Source organism: Oryctolagus cuniculus, chromosome 8 (assembly GCF_964237555.1).
Source record: "Oryctolagus cuniculus chromosome 8, mOryCun1.1, whole genome shotgun sequence".
Classification (NCBI taxonomy): domain Eukaryota; kingdom Metazoa; phylum Chordata; class Mammalia; order Lagomorpha; family Leporidae; genus Oryctolagus; species Oryctolagus cuniculus.
Genome location: NC_091439.1, coordinates 70,922,518 through 70,939,988, shown reverse-complemented (window position 1 = coordinate 70,939,988; position 17,471 = coordinate 70,922,518). Strand labels below are relative to the sequence as shown.

The following is a 17,471-nucleotide window of genomic DNA, read 5'->3' as shown; positions in this document are numbered from 1 at the left end:
GACCCCCTCTGAGACTGGTGTTCTGTGGAAAGCACTTGGGAATGCTTCTCTGTTTGCTCCTTCTGTTCAGGGATTGATGCTGATAGGCTTTATACGGTACTAATAATATTCGATTGCTTGATTGTCAGTTTGGTCTTAACAGGAAATTAATTTTTACAGCAATTATTTTTCGACTGATGTAGACTTACAAATCTTCTTTAATGTATAGTGACTTTCTAACTATTCTTTTTTTCTTTTCTTTTTTAATTCAAGGAAATTTGTTTCAGTGGATTAGTGCATCATGATTGTGTGTTTTAAATTTAATTTTGAAAGTATACATTTTGATGAAAACATAGGAAAGTAGTCATTGAGGAAAAACTATTATTAAAAAAATTGTTTTAGTAGTATACTTTAGTATACTTTCATACATTGAGATATGTAATACAAAAGTTAGTTTAACTTGAGATACCAGAAAACAAAACAAATATGGATGATGGGATGTTTCTTACATTCTAAAATTTTAGAAGTTTATGTAAGGCTGTGTATCATTTATTTTATACCAGTCTGCTTATTTTCACATTGTGCTCCTTATTTTATGACCTAGGACCCAGTATCATGTTTTCTGTTGAAAATATACTGGACTCCATAAGGATAGATGAAAACCAGATGTTACCCTGTTTGGATATATTTCTAATTTAAGAAATCTGCTACCAACTCTAATAAAGGCTCTTTTTGAGTTGCTAAATACAAAATCTAACAAACCAACTTGTTATAAATATTTGAGGATTCCACTTAAATCTTATCTGCATGTTTCTGAATATAGGTATTCAGGCACCAAAAACAAGAGGGAGAATTTTAAAGGTTCCTTGATTATTTGCTGTGACTCTCTTCATGTTTTTGAATGCTTTTTGTGTTAGATAATGTGTGCCTGTTTTGTACATTTAAGTTTGTACATTTAAGACAATTTGTACATTTAAGACAATTCATGGTATAAGATTGATAGTGCTACTAAAGTAATACTTTTGCCTTTTAAGGAAAAAATACAACGCTGGGGAGTTATCTTTGATTCTTTCCTATACGAAGGACATTGTCTCTTTATGTTATCTATCTCCTATCAACAAATATTTCTGAATGTGAACAGTGTCCTTAATTGGCCTCCAGTTATTCTTTTAGCACACTTCCCACCAAACTGCTCTGCATTCTATCAGACTGAACTGCCTACGACGTTACTGCCTTCACAACTCCTGTCTTTGTAAATGTGTTTTCTTCATGACTATGTAGTACACACCCCTACAGACTTTCTTTAGTCAGAGATACATTAAGGAAGTCCTTTCAAATGTTACTTGAGAAGAAGTGAATGAAAAGGATATTGAAGCAGAAGAGGCTGAGATGAACAGACGTGTGATTTTAGAGAATGTCTAGCCTCACTTGATCCAGCAGGAACTCGGGAACAAAACTGCACCATAGAATCTGTTGTGTCTTGAGGCAAGGGAACTGGGCTTTTTTGCTTCCTTCCATGCGTTTGTTAGTTACTGGCTACCACTTGTCCTGGAAGTGTGTGTGAGGGAGCCGATAGGAGAACTAGGAAGTAGCTGCGGTTGCTTCTGCAGAGTAGCCGGTGTGAATCGCTAAGAGCAATGCCAGGAGTATATCAGACCAGTAGAAGGGTTCCAGGGCATTCAGGCTGGGCACCAACAGCATGTGCTGTGAAATTCTATCTAGACATGAGCCCCTGCTCAGAAGGTTATATTCTCTCTATTCTAGTTCTACTCAAACTCTCCACTCCAGATCCCTGGTGCTCAACCCTGAATACCATCTGTTCCATTTAGGACAGGTTTCTCACTGTGCCTCACATGCTTTTATGCCCTGTCATGAAACCCACCTCATCTGGCATGCTCACTGCTGATCCCTGCCGGTACATGCCCTCAGATCCACAGAACTCACGGTGAGCCTTGCTTCCTGCCCAGAGTCTCTTCCTAGTATTATAACTCATTCATTGTTTTCCCCTCTGAACCTGCATGAAACAGATTGTACCATTCACTTTAGCATTTAGTTATATACTGCGTATAATCAGGAATAACAAGGCTGTTTCTGTGAGTCATACACAAATAAACCTAATTAGTTAATGATCATACCCACTGCTGCCTATGTTATTAACTAATTATTCCATATGTTTTAGCTCTGTTACTCTAGCTAGACTCCTTGAAAACAAAGACCATGCTTTTTTTACTGTCTTTATTTGTATATGGTTTTGTGTTTTCCATATCTAATAAATAATTGATAGACATTGGTGTTATCTACCAAAATTGGAGTAATTTTTTTTATGCAAATGTGAGAGTGCTTCAAAAAAGTTCATGGAAATTGGAAATGAAATATGAGTTCATTTTGGTGCAAAAAATTTGAAATCAATCAATGAATAGCTTTTTCATATATTCCCCATTAACTTTTTGAAGACCTTGCATATCCATGGATTTCTTTTTTCTTTTTTTAAAATATTTTATTTATTTATTTATTTCAGAGGTAGAGTTACAGACAGAGAGAGGGAGAGAAAGAATGGTCTTCCATCTGCTGATTCACTCCCTAAATGGCTACAGTAGCTGGAGCTGACCAATCCGAAGCAGGAGTCAGGAGCTTCTTCTGGGTCTCTCATGCAAGTGCAGGGGCCCAAGCACATGGGCCATCTTCCACTACTTTCCCAGGCCATAAGCAGAGAGCTGGATTGGAAGAGGAGCAGCTGGGATGTTCTAACCAGTGCACAAATGAGATGCCGACACTACAGGTGGAGGCTTTGCCTACCATGCCACAACGCCTGCCCCATATTCATGGATTTCAGAGATGAGGTCAGGATGGTAATGGGAAATAGGTAGAGATAAATCATTGTAATGTTTGTAGTTAAATTTAAGGTTTTTGGGCCTATTAAAATGGTGAGAAAGCTTTGGAAAGTTGTAGCTTCTTAGCCAGATATGGAGCAGGGTTTGAAAATGAAATGATTTCATTACAGAAAAGGGAAGACAGGGAAGGAACAGACCAAGCCTTTAGAAATCCCTTCTTAGTGGAGGCACATAGCCTTTTCCTGTCCTCACTGGGGAAACAATGGATCATTACCATTGCTGCCAGACTCTGCTCACCTCCACCCAAGAATCCCCAGGAAAAGAATGTAAGGGAGAAACTCATTTTTGTTTTAGAATCAGCTACAAATTTTTTGTGAATTTTTTGCTTCAAATATTATTGCTAATATTGACTAATTTTTAAAAAATGTGTGTGGGTGCTTTTTTTTCTCTTTTGACTTCATCTGTTGAGTCAACCTCAATATCCTAAAATATGATTTTGATAAGAAAAAATAAGATAAAGATATTTGCTTGATTAAGGTTTTATAATTTTTATATCTTATCTAATTTAGGGGCATGAAATAATGTAAATATACTATCCTGTGATATCCTAAAAAATAAGTATTTTTTCATTCTACCCTGGGGATCTAATTAATGAAGAAGTGTGAAAAATTTTATCTTGATTTCTATTTCTTGAAAAGGATTGGAAAAACATTTTTTTTCTGCACCTGGAGTGAATTCTAGAAGTATTATTACTGGGCTATGAAAAATTCTATGTACAATTATTTTTCTTCTTTGAGAAATCAAGCCAGTAGTCTGCTTATCTTTATCAGATACATTGTGCCTATGATTTTGATCCAAGTCAAAATGGACCATTTTTAAAATTACAGTATTTCAGCTAATAAGAGAAGAAAATTACTTTCACAGGCTTTGATGTCTATTAATTGCTAACCCTGAATAAGATTTAAAACTATTTATTTCAATAATTATCTACATAAGGAAACAGATAAACTTGCTGCTTACTGTATGATTTGGGGCAAGTCACTGTACTTTTCTTGACTATAAAATGAGGTCATGGGTCAGTCTAAATTCCCTTTTTGCAATAAAAATTCTGGTTCTTGTTCTAGTTTTTCAACTCTAAGTGGATAAGTTCCCTAGAGCTTGCTGTTAGATCAAACCAACTTATGTTTGCTTGTTTTGGCTGAGAGAATCAGGAAATTGGACTTTCTTCATTGGAGTTATCTTAAACTGTGCCAGGTTAACAAAGTGACTTGCACTATTCCCCTTACTTTAAGGTGAAGAATAGGTCAGATGGATATTCAAACAGAATTTAGAAAATTCTATATACTTTTATCCTTATTTTGTAATTTTAAATTAATCCTCATGGAAACTCTCTCTGCAGTTTTTTAATCATCCTTGTTTTTTATGTTACTGGTAGTGACATGCCTTTGGTTCTTTTTGTTTTTGTTCTTCAAACTTCATTTAGTGTATAATTTGTTATGATTGGAAGTGAAAGATCTAGAAGGATTGAGTTTTGAAAAATATTGGTGTACTTTCTTCCTGCCTCCCCCTTTTTCATCCTTCAAACAGTAAGAAAAAAATTGTCAGAGATCCAATAACTACTACAAATGAATGACAGGTTAGAATAATCCAGTAGGCACATTGAGTTACAAGGAAGAAAAGGAAAAAGTAGATTTTGTACCAGACTGAAAATGTTAGCCATCTTTTGTTTCATTTTAGCAGATTGTTTAATATCCTATTATTGTTAGCTTTATGGGTTCTACTCTACTATTTATTTCACTGATGATATAATGGAAGGAGGTTAGAAAGTATTTTTTAAATCAAAGTTTTCAGTTCTTTGTGTGAGATATTGTAATTAATGTAAATTAAAAGACATTTAGTTGGATTGTGTTTTCTTGTAATAATTGGAATTGGATAGCATTCCCTTGAAATTGATTATTTTCTAGGTTATTTCCTGTGCTTTTCTCATGTCTTTTCTGCAATTGAGCTTTCAATATGTTTTATTTGTTTATTGGTTTGGATTGGTTTTGTTTTTTTGTTTCATTTTAAAAGAAGAGTTATAGAGAGAGACAGAGAATCTTCCATCTGCTGATTCACACGCCAAATGGCTGCAGTGGCTGAAGCTGGGCCAGTCCTAAACCCAGGAGCTTCTTCCAAGTCTCCCAAGTACTTGGGCCGTGGTCTGGTGCTTTCCCAGGCACATTATCAAGGAACAGGATCAGAAATGGGGCAGCCAGGACTTGAACTAGCTCCCATATGGTATGCCAGCACTGCAGGCTGTCTCTGTCTGTCTTCCTTTCTGTGTAACTGCCTTTCAAGTAAATAAAAAAAAATCTTTAAAAAAATCCTGTTTTTCATTTTTACTGTCATTTATCAGTATTCTATAATAAAGATTATATGTAAACTATTTCCTGTGTGCCTTGAAAAGACCCTAAATATATTAGAATGAAAGGAAAAGGGGTAGGGGAGACTAAGTAGATTATCAGGCCAGAAGATAGGAATATTCATTTGTATACTGTCTTGTGTATATGTTCCTGCTAAATCAGAATGTTATCTTTTGTTTGCCTTTCTCAAGTTTGTAAGCTTGTTGACAGTATTTGCTAATTTATTTCTATATTAAAGTTCGAAATCTTAGTCCTTTAGCAGGCTTCTATGAGTGCATTCCACAAGTAACTCAGGATTCAAGAATTTTTTGAAAATATATTTTGAGGACTATTTGCTCAATATGATACTTACTAGAAAAGGGACCAAAACTGTCAGCAAATCAGTAAGAAGCAAGTACCTCTTTTTTTTTTCTTCAATTTTGTAGGTTTAATGCCTCTTTTTTGAATACTTTATAGCAGTGTGACAATAAGATTTGCTTTGCTAAATATAAGTTGGTAGAATATATTTGGAATTTTTAAATTCAATTTGAATTTTACATTTTGAAAGTGCATTGCCTTTTTTTTTTTTTTTTTTAATTTGTTTATTTACTACACGGTGTGGGGGGCGGTTTCTTCCATCTGCCGTTGCATTCCCAGTTGGCTGTGACGGCCGAAGCTGCTCCGATCTGAAGGTAGGAGTCAGGAGTTTCTTCAGGTCTCCCACGCGGGTGCAGGGGCCCAAGGACTTGGACTATCTTCTACTGCTTTCCCCAGAGTAGAGAGCTGGATCGGAAGTGGAGCAGCCAGGACTCAAACCGGTGCCCATATGGGATGCTGGCACTGCAGGCGGCGGCTTTATCTGTTACACTGCAGCACTGACCCCGAAAATGCATAGTATTAAAAATATGATTTATTCCTTTGAAGGAAAAAATCATTTCGATTTTTAAGATTTTGGGGGAGGACTCTAGGAAATAAAGATGTATAATTTTAAATATTTTAAACATTGTTTGGATTACACCTAAAATAATCTTTGTGAAAGAAAATTTTAATGTGTAGAATTATCTGTTGATACAGTTTTAAAGAAGGCCTACTAAAGATAGAAAAAAAAAAGGTGACTGGCAATGACATTGGTTTTGAAATTAGACAAACTTGGGGCAAAACCTGGTTCCATCACTTCCTAGTTCTGTGACCTTAGTCAGATATATAACTGAGTTTCAATTATTCATTTGTAAATAGGTTATAGTAATACCTGCCTTTTAGGGCTGTTATAAAATTTAAATGAAATAGAATAAAAGTGAAATAGCACGTGAAACGATCCTAGGGCATAATAATGATAACTTTTCTCTCCTTTCTTTCTCCTTTTCTGCTCAATTGATAAGTGAGTATTAATATGGTATCCATTGTGAAGTTACTTCTAGATCATATTTGTTTTGTTTCTTAGCAACAAGCTGGGTGTGACTGAAGGGAAACAGAAAGTGAGAGGGAAGTCAGGTATGTAGTTATCTGAGAGAGTCAGAAAGATGATGATGCAAGTGTTAGGAGAAAGGTTGTTTAGTCAAGTGAGTGATTTTTTTTAATCATACAATTATAATTAAAGCTTTTTCAGAATGTAATGGATACACACATTATGCTAACTGCTAGCTGACTACTGCCTGGCATTCACAAATATTGTCTTTTTATTATTTATTTATTTATTTTTGACAGGCAGAATGGACAGAGAGAGATACAGAGAGAAAGGTCTTCCTTTACTGTTGGTTCACCCTCCAATGGCCGCTGTGGCCGGCGCATCGCACTGATCTGAAGGCAGGAGCCAGGTGCTTCTCCTGGTCTCCCATGGGGTGCAGGGCCCAAGCACTTGGGCCATCCTCCAGTGCACTCCCTGGCCACAGCAGAGAGCTGGCCTGGAAGAGGGGCAACCGGGACAGAATCCGGGGCCCCGACCAGGACTAGAACCCAGTATGCCTGCGCCGCAGGCGGAGGATTAGTGTATTGAGCCGAGGCGCCAGCCACAGATATTTTCTTAGTCAATAATTTATATCCCATTGGCAGGAAAAACAGCTTTAGCAAAAAGAAACCAGTACACACCTAATCATGTTTATTTGCCTAACTCCCCTATTCTCAGTAAAGGAACAATGCAGATAAGATTCCTTTACTATGCATTGTTAGAAAGACCAATGAAATAAATGGTTTTTTCTTTTGCCATTAGTTCACCCTCCGAAGGCCACCGTGGCTGGCGTGCTGCGGCTGGTGCACCGGGCCTATCCGAAGGCAGGAGCCAGGAGCCAGGTGCTTCTCCTGCTCTCCCATGGGGTGCAGGGCCCAAGCACCTGGGCCATCCTCCACTGCACTCCCGGGCCACAGCAGAGAGCTGGCCTGGAAGAGGCTCAACCAGGACAGAATCCAGCGCCCCGACTGGGACTAGAACCTGGTGTGCTGGCACCGCAAGGCGGAGGATTAGCCTAGTGAGCCGCGGCGCTGACCCCAAATTCTTTTACTTCAAGTCATCTGAGCAGCATATTAAGATCAAGTAAAATCTCTAACTTCTTTTTTTTTTTTTTTAAGATTTATTTATTTGAAAGACAAAGTTACAGAGAGTGGCAGAGCCAGAGAGAGAGAGAAAGGTCTTCCATCCACTGGTTCACCTCCCAAATGGCTGCAACAGTCAGAACTGAGCTGATCCAAGCCAGGAGCCAGGAGCTTCTTCCGGGTCTCCCACATGGGTGCAGGGGCCCAAGGACTTGGGCCATCTTCTGTTGCTTTCCCAGACCATAGCAGAGAGCTGGATTAGAAGTGGAACAGCTGAGAATCGAACCAGCACCCATATGGAATGCCGGCACTTCAGGCCAGGGCTTTAACCCTCCAGAGTGCTACAGTGCCAGCCCCTCTAACTTCTGAACAGTATATTTGATGATACTTTTAGAAGAATTTTTCTCTTAAAACCTTTTGTTGGCCGGTGCTGTGGCTCAATAAGCTAATCCTCTGCCTAGTGGCACTGGCACACCGGGTTCTAGTCCTGGTCGGGGTGCCGGATTCTGTCCTGGTTACGCCTCTTCCAGGCCAGCTCTCTGCTGTGGCCAGGGAGTGCAGTGGAGGATAGCCCAAGTCCTTGGGCCCTGCATCCCATGGGAGACCAGGATAAGTACCTGGTTCCTGCCTTTGGATCAGCGCGGTGTGCTGGCCGCAGCGCGCCGGCCGCGGCGGCCATTGGAGGATGAACCAACGACAAAGGAAGACCTTTCTCTCTGTCTCTCTCTCTCTCTCACTGTCCACTCTGCCTGTCAAAACAAAACAAAACAAAAAAACAAAAAACCTTTTGTCAACACTATCATTAATTACTGAGGTTTAGTTTTTAAAAATCTCCTAACATTGATCAAAACTTTAGACTTTTTTTTTTCAAGTTTACTTTATTTCTAATGGCTCTCAAGGGTAGATAAAAGGAGTAGTTTATGGTCTCTGCCTCTAAGGAATTTGTAATCTCTCCATTGGGATAAGATGAAACAGAAAGTGCTGCAGGGGTTCAGTGGAGGACAGGATCCTATTCCAATGGGAAGGTTTCAGGAGGAGCTGACACCTGGAAGAGGCTTTGAAGGAGAGAGGGGAAAATCCTTGGAGGAGTACCCTCTGAGGGAGTGTGGAGGGGACACGTTATCAGGGAGTATTAGGGTGAGCCTATTGACCACCTGGAAATGCAGAAAGGAATGAAAGGAAAGTGAGGTTAGCAGGCTTGTTTGTGTGCAGTCTAGACAATGGAGTATTGGTAAAAGTTTTGATCAAAAAAGTGACATTTTCAGAATGTCACTGAGACTGTTAAGAAGAAGGTAGAGAGAAACCAGAGACAGAGAAACTAGTCTTTCAGGTCTTGCAGTAACCTGGAAAGGTGGGGATTTGAAATAGAAAACAGAAGAGAAAGGAGGGAAATAGGATTTGTAAACAACTCAAAGAGCCACAGCCATGGTCCAGCTATGAGAAATGTGGGAGGAGATAAACTGCTTGATTCTTAGCTGGCTTGACCCAGTCTAAGAGTTCTGCTCCATTCACCTTGCCTTTTTTTTTTTTTTTTTTTTTTTTTTTTTGACAGGCAGAGTGGACAGTGAGAGAGAGAGACAGAGAGAAAGGTCTTCCTTTGCCGTTGGTTCACCCTCCAATGGCCGCCGCGGCCGGCGCGCTGCGGCCGGCGCACCGCGCTGATCCGATGGCAGGAGCCAGGAGCCAGGTGCTTCTCCTGGTCTCCCATGGGTTGCAGGGCCCAAGCACCTGGGCCATCCTCCACTGCACTCCCTGGCCACAGCAGAGAGCTGGCCTGGAAGAGGGGCAACCGGGACAGAATCTGGCGCCCCGACCAGGACTAGAACCTGATGTGCCGGCGCCGCTAGGCGGAGGATTAGCCTAGTGAGCCACGGCGCAGGCCCCATTCACCTTGCTTTTTTACTCATTGTGATCAGGCTTCTGCTCGCTCATGTTGTGAAATTGCTTCTTACTTAAATGACTCAAATTCCTCAAACTTAGCATAGTCAAAACTGAGTTCTGTGCTTTGTTTCAGAAATGGGTGTCTCTTACTGCTTTACTTGTCCTGGTGAATGGTCCTAGGATTCCCTCCAGCACCCAGATCAAAAAGACTGGTGTTGCCTGAGCCTCCCACATTTATCTCCAAACACCTGTTCCTTTGTAAATGTCTCAAAACAGACTGTCCATGAATAGAGTTGAATAAATTAGCATGGCATCCAATCTTGATGGTGGGGAAAGCAAAGCTCTTATTCTTAATCATAAATGAAAATGTTCCCAATCCATCAGTTCAACATGCACTAATTAAACACTTGCTGTTCTGACCACTGGAGCTAGAAAAAAGTCCTCAACTTCCTTTTTGTTGTGTCAATCATTTCATGGACAGCCCTTCCTCTACCACATTAAGATAACAATTTTTAAAAAAGATTTATTGAAAGGCAGAGTTACAGAGAAAGAGAAAGAGAGAGAGAGAGATCTCTTCCATCCTCTGATTCACTCCCCAAATGGCTGCAATGACCCAAGCTGGGCCCATCTGAAGCCAGGAGCTTCTTTTGGGTCTCCCACATGGGTACAGGGCCCAAGTTCTTGGGACATCTTCTGCTGCTTTCCCAGGCCCATTAGTAGAGAGCTGGATCAGAATTGGAGCACAAGGGACTCGAATCTGTACCCATATAGGATGCTGGTGCCACAGGCAGTGGCTTTACCCACTACATCACAGCACCAGTCCCAAGATAACAATTGTATTGTTAGTAGCAGCAGTTTTTGTCAATAACATATTGCAGTTTTAAATGTAGAGGTTTATATATATATACACACACACAAACACACACACATATATATACATATATTTATATTTGTTTATTTAATAATCCAAAAATATACATGATCAAAGCAGACTTTCTTCATGGATTCCTTGTGAAAACTTAAAACTGTTGCTAATTACCTCTAGCTATCTCAAGTGTGGTTCAAATTGGCAAAATTGGCCAAAAATATTTTAAGCTATCTGAAGGTAGAAAGAGGAGGAGGCAGATTTTGAGCAGTCAGCATAAAGGTGGGGTAGGAAGTAAAAAGACATAAAGTATAGGACAGTTAAAGGCATAACATGGGAAGATTGTCCTGACTGCATCTGCCAATTAAAAGAAGCTTGATTCTACAACATTGGATCCCACCAAATTAACCTAGCCTTTATTAGTATTTTAAAAATGGAAAAAGCTTAATTTAAGAGGTTTTAAATTGCTTCATTGTATTAAATGATGTAGCACACTCACCAATAAGTGGTAACAAGGTTACACCAACTCTTCAAAAACAGACCAAATGTATATTTATTACATATCCCCGTGTGTACCACCTGGCTTGAACGTAGAAGATACTCAGTACACACTTATTACCTTAGGTTGTGCAGAATGCCACTTTTATGAATACAGCAAGTTTTGCTACTTTGGCATGACAAGTTTAGAAATCATTCACATGAAGTGAATAGCAGCGGTCTTCTTAGAATTCCAAATAAAACATTTTTGTCCATAGCTTCAAGAGCTTTTGAAAGGATTGAAATGCAAGTCATTCCCAACTGTTTTCCAGTGGCTGCTGTTGCTATTATGGTCTCAAAGACTGAAATAGCTTAGGCTTTATGTGAGTTGAAAAGTAAATGAGAGTGATTGGCTGTGCAAAACACATGTGAAGCAAAGTAAACTGTCAAACTTTTTATTTACCTTTATTTAGTGTTTTAAAGCCTACTTTTTCACTTAAATCCTTATAAATAAGTTCCTAAATGTTAGGAGTCCTTCCTATTAATTTATTTTTTTACTTGGCCACAATCCCTGTTAATAGACTTTCTCTGAAATTGAAATGTATATAAAAAGTTTTTCATTTACTTTTTACTTTTGTGTGCAAATAATGATTTTTCTACATCTTCATGCCATCTCTTGAAATACAGAAATTAAAACATTTTTATTAGTCATTTTAATTTACTGGATAATACAGGAAGGGTTCATTTCATATTCCAATAAAAATTCATATTATATTTCTGAATTCTGATACCTCATTTAATCAAGTATGCCTTTATTTTGGCTGTTTTGGCTGAAGTTTATGGAACTGTTTTCCTGTGTAATTCATCCTGTAACAATGAATGTAAGGGACTTTCCAGATTGTTTTGTTTTACTGGAATTATGTGATATAGGCTAGGCTTTGAAATAATGGATTACTTAGTAGTCCAGAATGTTTTTGTTATTGTGAGAGTATTTTTGATTACCAAATTATTCTTACAGCTAAGGAAGATATTTTTATATTTGAGAGATAAGTTAGTTAATTACCTCTCGCAAACAGGATTTTAATCCCTGTGACAAATTAAAATTATATATTTTTCCCAATTCAGATATCCTATTGTGTTTTGTATAAATTTTATTTTCTAGTGAGAAACTTGATTCATTGTAGTGTGGTAAAGAATTATCAGCACAACAAGGATCAAAGATAAATTGTTCCTTTAGTGGAACTTTGCTGTGATTTTTAGAAAAACTTATTTTTTCATGTCAGTTCTAATGCTATATAATGTGTACAGTTGAAATGATTTTAGTTACACAGAAAGTATTCCCTTTTTAATTTAATTATTCAAAAAAGCTGTTATCAGATTTTATAATGTTCTGGTTTCTAAGAAATACAGTTTTTTTTTTTCTGAGACGGGAAAATGTGTGAAAGCTGTTAGGAAAGCAGTTTTAATTGTTTCTTAGTACATAGTAGGAATGTCATAAGTAGAACATATTAAAGAGCAAGAAACTTGCCTTTTAAATTCTTGCTCTAATGAGTTAGTGAACTAGGAATGTAATCTATGTTAATCATTTACTCTTACTAGTGACATATGGTGGAAGATATCATTCTGCTTATGGAGTCTAGTACTTGAAAGTCACACAGTTTGTAAGTAAATAAGGCAGAATTCAATCTCAGGACTGTTTCCCTCCAGAAATAATGATTTTCCTACATCATCTTGGTGTCTCAAATACAAACATTAATACATAATCTTGTTCCACAGTCATTAATAAATGGCTCTTGTCTAAAAGTTCATTTTACATTTCTAAATACATCACAATAAGGATTTGGCCATTAAATGTATTTCATAGGTAGCAGGGAAAGGGGCAGTTATGGAGACATTTGTTTGACATTCCAGTATCAAATTCCATGGAATACACTAACAATCAGGGCTCTTTGAAAAATTTCATGTTCTTAGAAGCTCACAGAGTATTCCAGCTGCATATTACCTCGTTCGTTCCCTTAGCAGCTCTAATGTGTGCATTTTTCTAATAAGTCAAAGCAGCTTTAATACCATCTTCATCTGTGAAACAGTTTTTCAGTTGAATTAAAATGCATGACTAAATGTAAATATAGAGAACAGACTTCATAGATTCACAGGAATTTAGAGTTTGAGGCAGCTATCAACCAGCAGAGCCCTCACTCCACCAACCCCATTTGTCTCTATTTGTACTTTGAGATTTCCTTTTGATCTGTGTTAAAGAATACACATGCAGCTCTGTGAGAGCTCTGTCACAGTAGTGAGTCTGGAATTGGAGTTGTGCAGTGGAGGAGGGAAGGAGGAACAACAGGTACTAGCCTGTGCATTTAACTTTCCCATCCTGCATGCTTGTGGCCCCTCGCTCTTTTGCATTCCCCTTCTTTTTATGGTCTAATTACAATGTTCTTTTAGCCATCTAATCAGTGTCTTATGTTTTGACTGGGGAATTCTGGATTTAGTGGTAAATTGCTTTACAGCAAATACCATAATTCTCAAGGAAACCAGCATGTTTTCCATTTTTCTTCAACCTTTTTTAAAGTTTATTACTTTCTAGCATTTCTTTCTTTTTTTAGAGCCTCAAAATGACCCTATCTAACTGTATATCTGGAGCTTGAATAGACCATACATAACTGAATTACAGAAACAGAAACAAACATGTTTTTTCAGCTTTCAATGGACATAGAGACAAAAATACTGAAGCACAGCCTGCTGCTTTAGGTCAAGGTGAAGGATGATGGCAGGATGGAGCAGGGTAGCATTTTTTCTGTCTCCTGAGATTTGAAGTTTAAAAAGGAAGAATGTTTAAAACTAGCAACAGTGAGAAAGTTTCCTGGGATCCTAGCACAGAAGGATTCTGTGATTCAAATCCTGGGAAGTTGGAACAAAAAAGTATCTGATGTCCTCAGGAATCAGATGAAAGGAGCTGTGTTAAAGATTGGAATTAAGCATAAATTGGGAAAAGAAATTTAGATTGTGAAAGCCATAGCAATATGTGAATGAAAACACAATTAACAACTGAGTATGTGCATCTGTATATAATGTATGATTCATACCCCCAATTTCCTTCATGGTATAGAAAATTCTATAACCTTTAGGCTGCCTACTGAACTTGTTGGCTATGGAGGACTCATGGGGATTAGAAGAATATAGAGGAGGTGGCCGTGATAATATGAAGGAGGAAACTTCCTCTTCTCTCCACCCCACCTCCACCTCCTCCTCTCCCTGCCTTCTGCAGGCACTTAATAAGCTATAGTGCTACATCAGTCACCATGCTAGGATCAGGAAATATGTAGATAAATATATGTATCTTTTCCTACAGGGAGCCCCTAACAGACATGTCAACTGATAATTTTTTCCCCTTATTTTAAATGATTTATTTTTGGCTGGCACCATGGTTCAATAGGCTAATCCTCTGCCTGCGGCACTGGCACACTGGGTTCTAGTCCCAGTCGGGGTGCCGGATTCTGTCCCAGTTGCCCCTCTTCCAGGCCAGCTCTCTGCTGTGGCCCGGGAGTGCACTGGAGGATGGCCCAAGTGCTTGGGCCCTGCATCTGCATGAGAGACCAGGATAAGCACCTGGCTCCTGGCTTTGGATCAGCGCAGTGCGCTGGCCGCGGCGGCCATTAGAGGGTGAACCAACGGCAAAGGAAGACCTTTCTCTCTGTCTGTCTCTCTCACTGTCCACTCTGCCTGTCAAAAATGATTTATTTTTATTTATTTCAAAGGCAGCATTACAGAGACAGAGAGGGACACACAAACACACACACACGGAGAGAGAGAGAGAGAGAGAGCGAGCGAGCGAGCGAGAGCTTCCATCCTCTGTGATTCACTTCCCAGATGACCACAACAGCCAAGGCTGGACCAGGCTGAAGCTAGGAGCTTCATCCTGGTCTACATGGGTGCAGGGGCCCAAGAACTTGGCCCATCTTCTGCTGCTTTCCCAGATGTATTAGCAGGGAGCGGGATCAGAAGTGGAGTAGCCAGGACTTGAACCGGTGACCATATGGAATGCAGGCTTTGCAGGCAGTGGCTTAACCAGCGGCTACACCACAGCGTTAACCCCAGTTTACTTTTTGTAACTCAGATGGATGATTCTCAGAATGTGGGTGTATGCAAGTAGCAACTGTAGCATAGAGGACAGAGTGTGAAACAAAGATATCTGCAGAGGTAAAACTTAAGTTGAAAGTTAAATATAGACAAGGGATTTGCTAGCTGATCAATAGTAGGAGGAATTGGGGCAGTCTAGTTAGTAGGGTTGGCCTATGCAAAGACCCCGTCAGTTCTGAGAACTTGTCAGTGGTTCAGTAGGCTGAGATGTGGATTTTGAGAGGAGAGGAAAAGTGGGAGCCGGTTACAGGGCTCACAATCAGAGGGCTTCAATTATAAAAGATCATGGGAAACTAGTTTTTTGCAAGGCAACATTAAAGATTTAGAAATAATATTTATTGTATAGGTACTGTGTGTCAGCATCTTTTTTTTTAAATAGCAGTGAATTTATTCTAAAATTAAAGACTATTCCCAAGCAAGTAAAAAACCATGGTACATTTCCATATGAAAGATATGCAAGAGAGAACACAGTTTCCAAAATGAAATTGAATGACACTTGTTTTCTAGTATTCTCAAAAATTCATTTTCATTAAAGACTGATCTAGATAATTAAGAGCAAATGGAGTGCCTAACACATCATTAGTAAAAGAATGACTTGTAGGCTTTCCATGCAATAGAATACTGTGCACTATCTAAAAATAAAATGACTAAAATGCTTAAGCAGAGTTTTCTTCTTTTCATTATCTCTCCTCCCCACTTCTCTTTTCTTTTTTTTATAGAAAGCTTTTATTTAATAAATACAAATTTCATAAGTACAACTTCTGGATTATAGCAGTTCTTACTCCCATACCGGAGTATGCTGTCCTCCCACCCCCAATCCGTTCCATTTCCCACTCTCTCTTCCATCCCATTCTTTTTTTTTTTTTTAAGATTCATTTTATTTATTTGAAAAACAGAGTTACAGAGAGAGTTAGAGACAAGAGAGAGGTCTTCCATCTGCTGGTTCACTCCCCAGATGGCCACAACAGCTGGAGCTGCACTGATCCGGAGCCAGGAGCCAGGAGCTTCTTTGGGTCTCCCACGTGTGTGCAGGGGCCCAAGGACTTGGGCCATCCTCTAATGCTTTCCCAGGCCATAGCAGAGAGCTGGTTCCATCCCATTCTTAAGATTCATTTTTAATTATCTTTATATACTGAAGATCAACCCTATACTAAGTAAAGATTTCAACAGTTTGAACCCACACAGACACTCAAGGTATAAAGTACTGTTTGAAGACTAGTTTTACCCTTAATTCTCATAGTACAACACTTTAAGAACAGAGGTCCTACAGGGGGAGCAAGTGCACAGTGACTCCCGTTGTTGATTTAACAATTGTGTATGTCAGCATCTTTTTAAATACATTATGTGTAACTCATTTAATCCTTTCAAGAATTCTGTGAGGAATAGATGCTGTCTATCATTATTCTGTTTTTAAAAATGAGGAAGTAGAGGGATCAGTACCAAAATTTGCCTTGGGGCACAAAGCCAGGATAAAAAGCCAGATGTTCTGGCTGTGTAGTATGTGTAGGATAGAGAAAGAAACAGCCATTCAAGCCATCTGGAGACTTTGCCAAGTGTGAGTGGGAACTACTGTAGGTCTGGGGTAGAGAGAGTTCTGATGGAGTAGGAAGGGTTCTTCCCACAGTTGGTTGAGTAACTGCTGTTGGGCAGCTGTGCTGATCAGTGTCTTACTGCCTGTTTTCTGTTGCTTATCTCCCATTGAGGGAATCAAGGTACAGAAATAAGTGGGGCCAGTGAGCACAATTTGTGATGCTAAATGAAAGTACACTGAAGTAGTCATAGATTGACAAAAACATTTTGTGGGAGCAGTTCCACATGCTCTAACCCTCTCTGGGGAGCCATAACTTAATACCCCCATTTTTAGATCTTGATTTTATACCCAGACCCTTGCTTTGTCCACTGCCAGCTGAAGAGTGAAGTTCTCTCTTCTGCTCTAACCCTTCTGAAAAGAGAACTGCCATATGTGAGTTCTCTGTCCACCTGGAGGGGGCGGGTTCAGCTCTGTCATACACCCCAGGAATGTGTGCCTGATTGGTCCTCATTTGATCTTCACTGAGTCACACTTACCAATGGATGGAGTAAACTATGCCTTAACAGATTCACAGTCTTCAGGTTCTACATCTTCACTTTTTTCTTTTTCTTTTTCTTTTTTTTTTTTTTTTCCTGGTGTGGAAGGTACCCTGGGCAGGGCAGGGGCGGGGTGGGGAGGTCTGCTATTCTCTCTCACTTTCTGTTCCTTTTTGTCTACTGTTTTGTTAAATGCATTGAGACAGGAGAATGGGAATTTAAAAGTAGAGGCCCTTCCTTGCTGCAATGCAAACTGGAAGCCCTGTATTTTGGGCCTGAAAGGGGTCTTGTGTTTATCATGGGTTTACATTGATTTCTCACTTG

The 17,471-nt window shown here is 39.2% G+C and overlaps 1 protein-coding gene across 19 annotated transcripts in view; it reads left to right on the top strand.

The window, feature by feature from the left end:
- The window catches only part of PDLIM5 (PDZ and LIM domain 5), a 220,801-nt gene that overhangs the window by 76,989 nt on the left and 126,341 nt on the right, over positions 1–17,471 (top strand). The gene's annotated exons all lie outside the window — the stretch shown is intronic.